The following is a 13,529-nucleotide window of genomic DNA, read 5'->3' on the forward strand; positions in this document are numbered from 1 at the left end:
TTCCCAGTTGGCAGCGTCGCCCCCGGCAGGAGGTCAATCTTGCAATCATAGGGTCTGTGAGGGGGTAGCTTGTCCGCCTCCTTCTCGCAGAATACCTCCAAAAACTCCGCATACTTGTGGGGTACTGCTTGCAGCGTGCCCAACTGTAACTGCGGGTCCTCCTCTTCCCCTTCCGGGCTGGGCATAATGCAGTGTTCTGCACAGTAGGAGGAGCCAAAAGTCAGTTGGCGCTGGTACCAAGCCAATGCTGGGCTGTGTCTGTGCAGCCAACTCATGCCTAATACTATAGGCGTGTCGGACAGTTGGGTGACATTGAAACTGATGACTTCCCGGTGATTCCCAATTTGCATCACCATCGGCGGCGTCTGCTGCACCACCTGCCCCCCTAGCAGTTCTCTGCCATCCACCGTGACAACCTTCAGGGGCAGTGTGGCTGGCAGTAATGCTACGTTGTGTTGTTGAATGAACTCCAATCCTATAAAGTCTGCGTTACTGCCAGAGTCAATTGTAATAGGCACTTCTAAGGTGAGTCCATTGGGCAGCTGAAGCGATGCGGTTAGCTGCACCACTGGCTTGGGCGGGAGGGGGTCTGTGGGCTGCAAAATCTCTGGGGACTTCCTCACTGACTCGTCTGGCTGGGCCCCAGTGCCTCCTCTTCCAGCCAGACTTGGTCGTTTCCCTGCTGTGGTGCTCTCTGCTGAGTTGTTTCCAATACTGTCACTGAAGCTGCAGTGTGCTTGAGAATCCTCTGGGGACACTCTTTCGCCATGTGCTCTGCACTCTCACATATATAACACTTCCTGTTCCTTCTAGGCAGCTTCGATTTTACTGCTCCCGGTGTTAAGGCTCTGGTAGCTGAGTGAGCCCTAGCACCGCCAATCTCCATCTGCTCCTCGCCCCCTCCCTGTGGAGGCGTGGACTGCGCACGCGCTGCCTCTCTGGGCAAGAGGGAGGGCACTCTCGCTGGTGAGCGTCCCCAACGCCCTTCTTCTTTGCTCCATGGGCGTTCTTCCTGCCTCACCCCAATAGACAACGCTCTTTCAACCACTTGCTGAGTGGTTGTGGGTCTCTCTCCCCTTGCCATCTCATCCTTGATCTGTGCATTCAGACCCTCCCAAAAAAGGTCTCTAACCGGCGGAGAATCCTTATCCCAATTCAGCGCGTTGACCAATGCAAAAAAACGGGAATGATACTGCCTTACGCTGGCTTTCCCTTGTCTTAGCCCAAATATGTCCCTCCGGGCAATGTCAAGGTCTATTTTGGATAAGAAACAGGAGTCCATCGCCTTAATGAACGCATCTGCGCTTTGGAGCGCTGCATCCTTATCCCTCCATAGGTTGCGTAGCCATGCTTTCGCGTCCCCATGCAAATGAGACAAAATAAACCCCACTTTCTCCCGCTCATCTCTAAAGTCTCTTTCCAGCAGCTGCAGCGCAAACAGCACATCTGCTCGGAAGTTGGGGTACTGCTGCAAATTCCCATCAAAATGAGATACAATGCTGCCTCCTCTCTTCCCCAAACCGATCCCCTCGGATCTGGGTACTGGGATCCCCTGCTTTACAAGCCCTTCCAACCTGGCTTGAAGATCTCTGCAGGCAGCTGCCGCTTCTTCCTCTCTCTTCCTGGATGCGATTATTTCAGCGTTGAGTAGTGTCACCGCTTCTTGCAGGGAAGCTATTTTCTGTTCTGTAGTCATCTTGCCTGACTCTTGTGAGCTCGCAAGGCACCAGTCTTCTACCCTCCCTGCCTCGCTTCCTTAGCGATGCTTGAGGCGAAGAAAACCGATGATACTGTGGGACGAGGCTTACTGTCAGAGACTGCTTCCCGGTCTCAGCTCACAGAAGACCAACGCTAGCCAGTAGAACTGTACAGAAGTCTTTATTGACATTTAGTTTCCATTTTCAAGCACTAGCGTGCGTCTCTACGTCTAGACCCTAGACCAGCGAAGCCTCGTCTGAGTCTCCGCCCCCTGTACACCAGCTTAAGACTCTAGCCTTGCTCCACCTTCTACGTTTCTCCTTCCTCCTCTGGGTCCTACTACCCCCCTGGGTGCCTTCCTTCCTGGATGCCTCGGAAGCGGACCCTTCGGACTCCTCCCCTTCTCTCCGGCGGGCTTTGGGACCCGGCTCTCTCTCCGGACTGCCCATTGCGCCCCCCTCTTGTACATTTGAACTTGGCGCGCGCGCGCTGCCCCTGACCTTCCTTTTGACCGTTACCTCGCTCTCTGATGCAGGCGTGGCTAACCCTGACTCCTGTCCTTCCGCTGACGGAAGGCTGCCTGCTGCCGACGTTTGGGACTCCTCCCCCTTACTGCTCTCCGGTGGGGAAGCTGGTCCCGATTTCCAGCTGCTGCTCTCTGAGTCCCCTCTGGCCCCTCCTTCCTGGGGTGTTCCCTCTGGCAACCCCCTGGCTCTGACCACTGGGGCCCCTTTCTGTGAATCCTCTGATTCACTGGAGAGACTTAGAGACCTCGGATGGCTACCCTCGCTGACTTCTCCCTCAGATTCCTCTCCCTCGGTCTCTACTTCCTCCCTTTCCTGTCCCTCTGCTCCTGAACCCCTGACAGTATATATTTAAAGTAGACGAATAAATGAGCAAATTAAGTTAATTTGGATAGGCAGAAAATATTAAAAATAAATTTAAGGAATTGCAGAAAGAGGGGGAAGGAAGTCAAGTTTTGAATTGTTCAAATGATTGTAAAATTATTGAAATGTATAAAACTGAAAATCATATAAAAGAACATCTATGTCCCAACCTCATCCTTTCCACTTTGCTTTCTCGGGTAAGGAATCCAGCTAGGGCACTGCACATAGTGAGCTGTGTACTTTTCTTACTGTTAACTGTTCTTGCTTGGCAAAACACATTGAGATTCTGCAGCAGCATTCATATTTACAGAGGGTCCTTGTATGTATGTCCTAGTATAAATAGCTGCAGAAGTAAGCCTCTGGCTTATGTTCCCCAAGCATCCACATTGCACCTTATTGCTCTCTCAAATCCAGGCTGAGAGAACAAGTGGCTGCTTAAAGCCTCTTATTGGGTAAGCTTACACTTGAACCGGAGATATCTCGGTTCAGAGTTCATACTCCACCACGATGCTACGCTATTTTTGCTTGCCTCCTTGCTGAGACATGCATTAAATCCCCAAATAATATTTAGGATAAGCCTGCCATTATGTGTGCAACTGAAGCAGTAGATTCTCATAAACCTGCTCTGCAGGTATTTTAGGAATTTTACTATTGTGTATAGTTTGTTTTAAACAGAGAAAAACAGTTCCTGACATGGGCCTTTGGAGGTCAAGGCACAAAGCTGTTTATCCTGTGGTCATCAGACAATGAATGATATCCTGTTTTCTCCCTTTCCCATCCCTAAAATGTGGACCCTAATCCATTTAAAAGTTTACTGAGTGACTGGTTTGTTGTGAGCAAGGCATTCTATTAATAGCTCTCTTTATGCTTGTTTTAAAAATAGGTCTTCTTCCACAATTGTTCTCTTATCCATTAAAATGCTGGAAGCTGATTTTCCCAGAGAGTGAAGGAATGCAAGAAGACAATGTATATAATTTGTATTGCTAGATTTGCACCAAGTCATCCATGCTAAGTGTTTTTCCATACTGACCTATCATGCCCTGACCAGTGATCCACCGCAAGGAGAGAAAGGGAGAAGCTTCTGTTTATATGTGATGTTCCAGATAAAGGCATATATACATCAATATACTTTTTAAAATGTATCACTTAATTCTTGTATCCTACAGCAATTTTTTACAATTGATCTCACAGCAAGCGGGTGGCAGACTGGGGTGGAGGGCAAGAGTAGTGTGGGATGAGGGAATAACCTATTATTATTATTATTATTATTATTATTATTATTATTATTATTAGAATTTATATACCGCCCTATACCTGGAGGTCTCAGGGCAGTTCACAGAATAAATTCAAAACATAAAAGCACAAAATACAGAATCAAAATAAAAACAACCATCCAATAACACTTCCCAAAAAAAACCACATTTTAGGGCACTATCTAAGTGCAGGTAGGATCAAGATGAAGTTGCAGAACCTTGGACAGCTCAGAGGTGGCAACTTGTTGCTCCGAGGTTTTGAACACAGCTGAATGTCAGTTGCTGGGAATCACAAGTGGGGAAAGTGCTGTTGCTCCCAGGCTCTGCTTTTCAGCTTTCTGCAGGAATCTGGTTGCCCTATGTGAGGACAGGATGCTAGATGGGCCATTGGTCTGGTACAGCAAGACCCTCCTTGTGTTAACCTTTATATCCTCTCTAGGCCTGGCTTCTTCTCCAAGTGTAAACTGATTTCCTGAGCAGTGGAGATTCCTAAAGGAAGAGACCACTAGTCTGGAGCCCAGCACCATTTGGAGGGCACTAGGTCCCTCAAACCTGCTAGGAAATGAACCTTGTACCCCCTGAGTGATGCTTAGAATCTGTGCAGCAATATTGCAGTGGTTAAGAGCGGTGGACTCGTAATCTGGTGAACCGGGTTCGCTTCCCCGCTCCTCCACATGCAGCTGCTGGGTGACCTTGGGCTAGTCACACTTCTCTGAAGTCTCTCAGCCCCACTCACCTCACAGAGTGTTTGTTGTGGGGAAGGAAGGGAAAGAGGAATGTTAGCCGCTTTGAGACTCCTTCGGGTAGTGATAAAGCAGGATATCAAATCCAAACTCCTCCTCCTCCTCCTCCTCTTCTTCCTTGCTTTGCTTTTTTAAAACACACACACACACACACACCACAGCTATGCCCATTTTCCACCTTCTGTATTTGAAAGTGCTTTAAGAACATTAGCAGAGGATAAATCTTTGCAAGCTGTCACTTACTACGTTACTTGCACTCATGCATGATACATTTATAGCCAATCATTGGCTCTCTGCCATTGTGCTAGATGATTTATTGTGGGTCAATAAAAAAAAAGTTGACTTCCCTTTGCTAGTTCTAATGTCCAGCTTGAATGTTATGTTTCTTCCCTGCCTCTCAAACTCTAAAAATGTCCCTTAGTGGTCTTGCCATGGGCTTGACTATTCATTGAAAGGGAGCAGAAGAGGCATTCCTCTGCGCCTTCCATACATTTGAATTAATTATTGAATTGTTTGGCTTTAAGTTTAACATATTCAACTCATCTGTTACAACTATCATAAGTGGAGATATGACAATATTGGCAATTGCTTACTGTAAATAACAGTTACAGTAAAAGAAAACTTTTCAAAATATTTACTTTACAAAAAAAAAATAGGGGGGAGCTTTTTATTTTCCACTCAAACAACTTTTTTGTAGCTTTGCAGGACAATGCTATGCATGTCTACTCAGGAATCCCATTCCATTCAGTAGAACTTACTCCCTGTTGAATGGTTTCTTTAAATGTAAAGGTTCATCATTGTTCCACCTGATGTGTATGTCTTTAAGGGGCCAGAGCAAGGGCCAGAGCAAGATAATGAGACCCAGCTTTACAGCTGTGAAACATAGCAGGTGCTGCTGAGTTGTATTTGATTAAGGTGTGTCAGCATTTGGGTGTAGTATATAAGGAGCAGCACCTAGCTCTCCCATTACCCTGGGGGTTGGGTTGGTGGTTGGGTCTGGTTTGTTGTTGATGTATTTAGTGTAAAAGGAGTTTTTGTTTTTCTAATTAAAACCTTGTTTAAGTTATTTTTTAGTCCCTTTTTAATGCATGGTCTCCCCAGCAAGCTTTCCGCTGCGCTACCATACTGCAAACAGCCAACACTCCCAGGTAAGTGTATAGCTTTTCGAGCCCCAAGCTGGAATCCTTAATACACCTGTTATAAGCATTTTATATGTAATAAATTTACACGAAATTTTATATGTAATAATTTTAGCAACCTCCAAACCAGCTCCTAATAAAACAATTCAAATATAATGAAATGAATTAAGTCCAATACAACCAGCAAGAGGATTTTTAAAAAGCATAATCAACAGGCGAGATAAAACTTCCAAAAGACGAAACCTACGAGGAAGTAAGTCCCATTATGTTCAGTGGCATTGACTTCTGAGTGTGCATGCACAGAATTGCAGTAGTCATCTGTTTATTTCTCTCCTTTTGAACCATGTAATAGTATTTCAGATTCAATTTCTGAACTCTTGCTAGTGTGAAAGGGGGAACAAGCAAAATGCATTGTGGGTGCAAATGCCACTCATTTCATTTATTGATGGGAAGAAGCTTCCCTAGTTTCATTAACAAAGATTTTCTTCAAGGATCTTTCTGCTAATACGTTCAGCACTGTGCCTCCCGTGATCTAATCTGCTAATGTGCAGTTTTATTGGAAACATACATGTCATCAGTGCAAGGAGTGGAGTTGTATACCATTCATAATTTAATGCTCCTCTAGAAAGCAGCTGATGCCTACTCTTCCCAGACCTCATAGAGAAGGTCAGAGGGCAGGCGGTGCTTGAAAAGAAATCCAAGTCTCTTCTGGGCTGAAATAAAGTGAGGCTGCTCTTTTACCTTGCTTCATGCCTCCCTTCAGAAACTGCAAAGTCAGTTCATAACCAGCTTGAAACTCTGAGGAGTTGTGCAACCAATTTCCCATTTAACCATGAAGAATAAGAAAGCAAACAGCCTTTTTCCCTTTAATATATCCTCACGCTGGAAAAGGAGACAGCAACTGAATGCAGTTGAACCAGCAAGCTCTCTGATCCCTCCACCCAAAATATCTGCTTGTTGTGCATGCAGACTTGAATTACCTGAATCTAAAAAAAAAGTTAGTAAAATATTTAAAGCATGCATGTTTAATCAGGTTAAGTGCTCTCTGTATCTTCTCTCATTGTTATAGCCCACTTGATATAGAGGTGCACTAAACTCATTAAAACACAACCGCAGCATCACAATATTTACAATGCATATTTAACAATGAAACACTGCTCTCCTCCTATTGTAGTTTACCTTCATTCAATAGGTCCTCGCAGATAAACCGGGAATGAAACACTTTGACGTAGCCTCAGAAAATTAAAGAATAATCATGTTCCTTTATGCCTGGTAGGAACACGGTCACCATGTTTTAGCACAGAGAAAAAAGGAACAATAAGAGAATGAAGAGATTTCTTTTTCTACAACAGAGAGTGTTCCGAATGAACATCCTGGGCTTTTGGGGGGGCTTTTGTATACAGCTCCCGCTCATTGCCCCTTCTTGGCCAGGAGTGGCCCAAGACATTTTGCTACCTAAGGCAGAGCAGCAAATTGTGTCCCCACTCCCTTCCCATCAAGACCAGCAGAGAGGAATCAGGAATGACATGAATGGTTATTTTGCAACAACACAGCTCTGGGAATAGGTCAGTGATCATTTATTTCACAGGAGGCACTAAAGAGAGGGCATTGGTGTGTTCAACCCAACCCATATGTTTGGATGGAATGAGATTTTCAATATAAAATGTTTCGTCATCTTCCCTTCCAGCTGCTGAAATGCACTTTGTCCCTTCTTTGCCGTCCCTCCCCCAATATTTTTTTCTGCTGCTGCCGCCTTGTGCCTTTTTCTATTTTTCCTACATGGGAAATTTTGAGGCATTCCAACTAGCTGCTTGTAACTAGAAATGGCACACCTTTTGATGGCTATATTTAATGCACAGTAAGATGCGGGTGATGGGATGCGGGTGGCACTGTAGGTAAAACCTCAGTGCCTAGGACTTGCTGATCGTAAGGTCGGCGGTTCGAATCCCCGCAGCGTGGTGAGCTCCCATCGTTCGGTCCCAGCTCCTGCCCACCTAGCAGTTCGAAAGCACCCCTAAGTGCAAGTAGATAAATAGGTACCGCTTTATAGCAGGAAGGTAAATGGCATTTCCGTGTGCGGCGCTGGTGCTGGCTCGCCAGATGCAGCTTCATCACGCTGGCCACGTGACCCGGAAGTGTCTCCGGACAGCGCCGGCTCCTGGCCTCTTGAGCAAGATGAGCGCGCAACCCTAGAGTCGGTCACGACTGGCCCAGACGGGCAGGGGTACCTTTACCTAGGGCTTGCCGATCAGAAGGTCGGCGGTTCGAATCCCCACAATGGGGTGAGCTCCCGCTGCTCGGTCCCTGCTCCTGCCAACCTAGCAGTTCGAAAGCACAAAGTGCAAGTAGATAAATAGGTCCTGCCAGAAGACCAGGTGGTGACACCCCTATTAATTAGGGTGCTCTCATTTCTCACCAAGTTCCGTGATTATTATTATTAAAATGAGGGGGGGAAAGTCTTCAGCTACTGAGCATCTTCATTCAGTGTGGGTTTCCCTTTGATCAAAGGCAACAGATGGAAGACTTTGCAAACAGCTGACACCTCTGTTCTTGGCAGTAAATCAGAATCAAGAAGCAGCTCAGGTGCTGGCTTCTCTTCCTATCCTCAGTGTTGCAGTTAACTAGATTTGTCTGGAGGATTAAGGAGGCAATGATTGTCAGAATTAAGCATCTGCACACAGGTAATTTGTCTGGATGTGGCTTTTGGTGTTGCCGATGGGAGGAGGATAAATACCATACGAAGGAATTAGCTCTGTTTTTAGCCCAAGCCTACGCAGAGCTAGGCTTTGAACACTGCATTGGATTGCCTGCTTAAGAGACTAGCAATGCGTTCTAACCATGTCTACTTGCTTTTCTCCTTGCAGTCTCTGCCCCCCCCCCCTTGCAGGTCTTACCTGTATACTGTACATTATCTTTTTCATATGACTACCTTTATTGCTATGGAATATCTGTTGTCTTGCTACTCTGTGTGTTTCTAATATGGCTTCTTCAGTGTAACTTGCTACTGGTACTTCATTCCTCCCAAGTTTGCCAAGTGACCTTTTTACAGGGGAAAAAACCTCCAATAGCTATACAGTGGTACCTCGGGTTAAGTACTTAATTCGTTCCGGAGGTCCGTTCTTAACCTGAAACTGTTCTTAACCTGAAGCACCACTTTAGCTAATGGGGCCTCCTGCTGTGCCGTGCTGCCGGAGCACAATTTCTGTTCTCATCCTGAGGTAAAGTTCTTAACCCGAGGTACTATTTCTGGGTTAGCGGAGTCTGTAACCTGAAGCGTATGTAACCCAAGGTACCACTGTACTTGATTGTAGCTTGCTTATTTTTATGCCATTTCCGTTGTTCTAAAAAGCAGGGAGCGAGGGAAGACACTATTCCCCATACTCTGATTCGTTTCATGATGTTGCTGTGTCCTCATGCCCTCAATCAAGGCTGAAAATGGAAGCCATGTCTGCTGATGTCACCAGAACAGTAAAAGGCTCAGCATAAGTAGGGGGGCGAATAAGCCAGGGAGGTTGGTTTTATTTCCCTTTTACCGATATACTGAATCCTACTAAGAAAGTAAGGGTACAAACTTTCATCTCAGACCTAATTTTCATATGAACAGAGCTCCAAGACCAGCATGCTCTGAGTGAGTCCACTCTTCAGGAAAGACCATAAGCTGTTGCTCTTCTTCTAAAACTTTTCTCCATATCCTTTAAGATGGCTTTCCCAATGGCACAGGGATGCCAGCTCGTGGTGAGGTCAGCAGCCGGCCTGAGGCAAATCTATCCCCTGAGGGCAGCTGTACAGTGGTACCTCGGGTTAAGTACTTAATTCGTTCTGGAGGTCTGTTCTTAACCTGAAACTGTTCTTAACCTGAAGCACCACTTTAACTAATGTGGCCTCCTGGTGCCGCTGCGCTGCCGGAGCACGATTTCTGTTCTTATCCTGAAGCAAAGTTCTTAACCTGAAGCACTATTTCTGGGTTAGCGGAGTCTGTAACCTGAAGCGTATGTAACCTGAAGCGTATGTAACCCGAGGTACCACTGTACTCCCTTCCCCAAACACAGGGGCAAAGAGGAAAGGGAGGAACAGCTGTGTCAAAGAGACTTCCTGCCATCTATGAGGGGGTGGGGTGGCAGCACTGGTTTGTCGGTCTTCCACCATGCTCTCAAAGTAACCACTGACCGTGCTTGATGAGATAGAGGAAAGATGGAGCCCAACTTTCTTGCCCAAGATGCTTACCAGAGTCTTCAGATGTGTGCAGATATAATACAGAATACAGTAGATACACATCTATTTCCAGCGAAATTGCATGTTCTCAGGTTCTTTCAGTTCATCTCCCCTTCGTTCTCCCTACGGGCATTGCTCAGGATTCTATTCTTGGTCCTGTTTGCACTCTTTTATTTCCTGATAAATTCATCTCTTCTGCTGGTCTCTGTTGTCATTTCTGTGCTGTCAACAACAAGCCCTCTTTCTGCCCCTTTCTCTCCTTGGTACTGCTGATTTGTAAGCCGGGCCATTTCTACTTTCATGGTCCAGAGGGATCTTAAGCTGATTACATACAAACCAAAATTCTGTCTCTCTGAACTTATATTTATCTTGATGTTGATCAATTCCCTAACTCCTCTGGCAAAGGTTCAGTGCCTTGGTGTCTTTTTATTTATTTTTATTTATTTTTTGCTTATCAAATCTAAGCTATCCCTGCCCTTTCTAATCACACACAAAACATCTCTCTCTCTCTCTCTCTTCACTGCTAAAGATACTGGTTTGAGATTTGTTTCACTTTTGAATTATTGCTTTTTTTTTGTTTTTTTTTTTGTTTTCTGGTCTTCCTCTCTCACACATTAAACCTTTTCATTGCTGTTCAGAATTTGGCTGCCCACATTATCCATCCAGCATGGTGCTTTGATCATATCTCGCCTCTTTACTGTTCACTCCACTGTATTATCTTTCATACGAAATTCAGACTGTTGCTTCTTACTTGTAAAGCCTCGAATGCCTTGGCCCCTCTGTACTTGTCATCTTTGATCTCTTGTTACATTCCTTCTTGTGCTCTTCGCTCTTTCCACTTTTGTCATCATGTTCGACCTCAGCTTTCTTGCTCTGTCTCTCATCTCCATCCTTTTGCTTTAGCTTCACCGCATGCTCTTCCCACTAATATCAACCACGATTCTTCATTGTTTCATTTCAAAGTTTCTTAAAATATAACTCCCTGCCCGCCCGCCTGCGTTTGGCTTCCCCTCCTGAAGAGTATGAGAGGTATTTAAGGAAGAAAACATTCTTCACACAGTTAAGGAGAATGTGTGTTTGCAGATAGAGTGCCTTTAGTCTAGGACATAAATAAATGATATATTTAAAACATTTATATGCTGCTTTTTATCAGAGATCTCAATGAACCTTACAAAATTTAAGCAACAAGGACACTAATAAGAAATATGCTCCAAATACTTTGCAGATAAAGAGTAGCATTCATGTCTGGAATGGCTGCCCACTTATTCTTGCATCTTGCCCCCCAAAGGAGATACTGGCAGCTGGATGCTAACTGGCCCTGTTTCTTTTCTTTTTAAAAAATATTTTTTATTGAATGATTTTATGTTACAAAAAACAATACAGCCATACTACCACTAAATATAATTAAGAAATAAAAATTACATACATCAATATTTAGTTTATTATTTGTTATTTGCCATCTTATTTCCTCCCAAATATTGCATACAACAACACACATATGTGCAGACACCCGCACACCCGCACACAAAATGAAAATAATGAAAGTAAATATTTTTCCCCCATTTATCTTCCAATATCTTTTCTTCAACTTTGACTTCCTGTCAAGTCCCTTTGCATATATTTTATCTTACATTTGAATGTACACAAAGCAATAAACCTTTCTATATAATTTTTCTAATGCATTCTGAAAACATAATAAATCCTTAATTGTTGTCCACCTCCTTTTAGTTCCTTTATCACTCGAATGCTAGCATGGAGTCAAAATTATTATTGTATTTTTGAACATATCTTCTATAACCAACCGATTTTTCTGCAAATGGTTGCTTTGAGTTTCCTCTGAGTTTACTAATCAGTTGAGCCATCTCCACCAATTCCTGTAATTTGATTTGCCAATCTGTTATTTTTGGAGCCTCATGATCTTTCCATCCCTTGGCCACAAGTATACGGCTCGCAGCGGGTAACTGGCCCTCTTTCTTGGGTCCATGTGGTCACCCCCCCGCGGTAGAAATTTCTAGTGTCCAGTATTTCTGGGTTTCTATTGGGTAGGTGTAAAACCATGTTGTCTTGCTATTTACTGAAAATATTAGGGATGGACAACTCCCACCATTCCTGATCATTGACAATGGTGGCTGGTGCTGATGAGAGCCAGGAGTTGAACCACATCTGAGGGTTCTGTGCACTTGACATACATGTTCCTTGACTTGAATTACTGTTAGAATGACTGAGTGATTATGTCTTTTTTTTTTAAAAAAATATTTATTACTTTTCCAACAATTTAAACACTACAAAAAAGGAAAAAAAACAATACAATACAATACCAAAACACTACATAACACTTAACACATTAAATTAACAAAAGAAAGCAAAAAAACATCAAACAACATTGAACCACATCAAATCAACATCAAACAATTTCAATATCTTATCTTTCATTCACTTATTTCAATGACCTCCTCACACCTCCCTTTTTGTATTCCACTTCTGTTAATTGTTTCAGCAATTCCTTTCCATCTTCCTCTGTTTTCTATCCTATAACACATTCTAACCTTATTTTTTCCTTTAATACTCTATTAATTTTATACCTAGTTCCTTATAACATTTCTACTAAAGCCATATAACTTCATTCCAACATTTTTCTAACATTCATTAATTTTACAATATTTCTGTAGATAGTCTTTAAAGTGTTTCCAGTCTTCTTCCACCGACTCTTCTCCCTGGTCTCAGATTCTGCCAGTCATCTCCGCCAGTTCCATATAGTCCATCAACTTCATCTGCCATTCTTCCCGGGTGGGTAAGTCTTGTGTCTTCCAATACTTCGCGATAAGTATTCTTGCTGCTGTTGTTGCATACATAAAAAAAGTTCTATCCTTCTTTGGCACCATTTGGCCGACCATGCCCAGGAGAAAGGCCTCTGGTTTCTTCAGAAAAGTATATTTGAATATCTTTTTCATTTCGTTATAAATCATCTCCCAGAATGTCTTAATCCTTGGGCATGTCCACCAAAGGTGAAAGAATGTACCTTCAGTCTCATTACATTTCCAACATTTATTATCGGGCAAATGGTAAATTTTTGCAAGCTTGACTGGTGTCATGTACCACCTATAAATCATTTTCATTAAATTTTCTCTTAGGGCATTGCATGCCGTGAATTTCATACCTGTGGTCCATAACTGTTCCCAGTCAGCCATCATTATGTTATGTCCAACATCTTGTGCCCATTTAATCATAGCTGATTTCACCATTTCATCCTGAGTGTTCCATTTCTTTATGTCTACCATTGTTATAGCATGCCTTTGCTTTATGGCCGTCCTCTTCACCTCCCAATGAACTGTTCTGAGCACATGCTTGTTAATGAACTCAATTTGGAAACCCAGCAATGTCTCTTTAATATTTGCCAATGTTTGTCTCCAAAGAGAGTGTTCTTCTTGACACTAAAATGTCACTCTTTGCCGTCTGTTCCATTTCTACCCTGAGGATTTTATTTAAAGGCTAAGTGTAGGCAAAGGATAACACACAGCTGCCCATCTGTTTAAGATTCACCAGACCTAAGGCAATTTGTGCAATCTGATCTGTGTGCCTCCGAGTAGCAATTTCATT

General features: G+C 43.7%; 1 long non-coding RNA gene across 2 annotated transcripts in view; it reads left to right on the forward strand.

Annotated features, from left to right (window-relative positions):
• The first annotated feature begins 3,885 nt into the window (after positions 1 to 3,885).
• The window catches only part of LOC144327315 (uncharacterized), an 87,202-nt gene continuing 77,558 nt past the window's right edge, over positions 3,886 to 13,529 (forward strand). For both annotated transcript variants that reach the window (XR_013392379.1, XR_013392380.1), the window contains exon 1: positions 3,886 to 5,729. This is a non-coding gene — a long non-coding RNA (uncharacterized LOC144327315). The remainder of the gene's footprint in view (positions 5,730 to 13,529) is intronic.

Source organism: Podarcis muralis, chromosome 3 (genome assembly GCF_964188315.1).
Source record: "Podarcis muralis chromosome 3, rPodMur119.hap1.1, whole genome shotgun sequence".
Lineage (NCBI taxonomy): Eukaryota > Metazoa > Chordata > Lepidosauria > Squamata > Lacertidae > Podarcis > Podarcis muralis.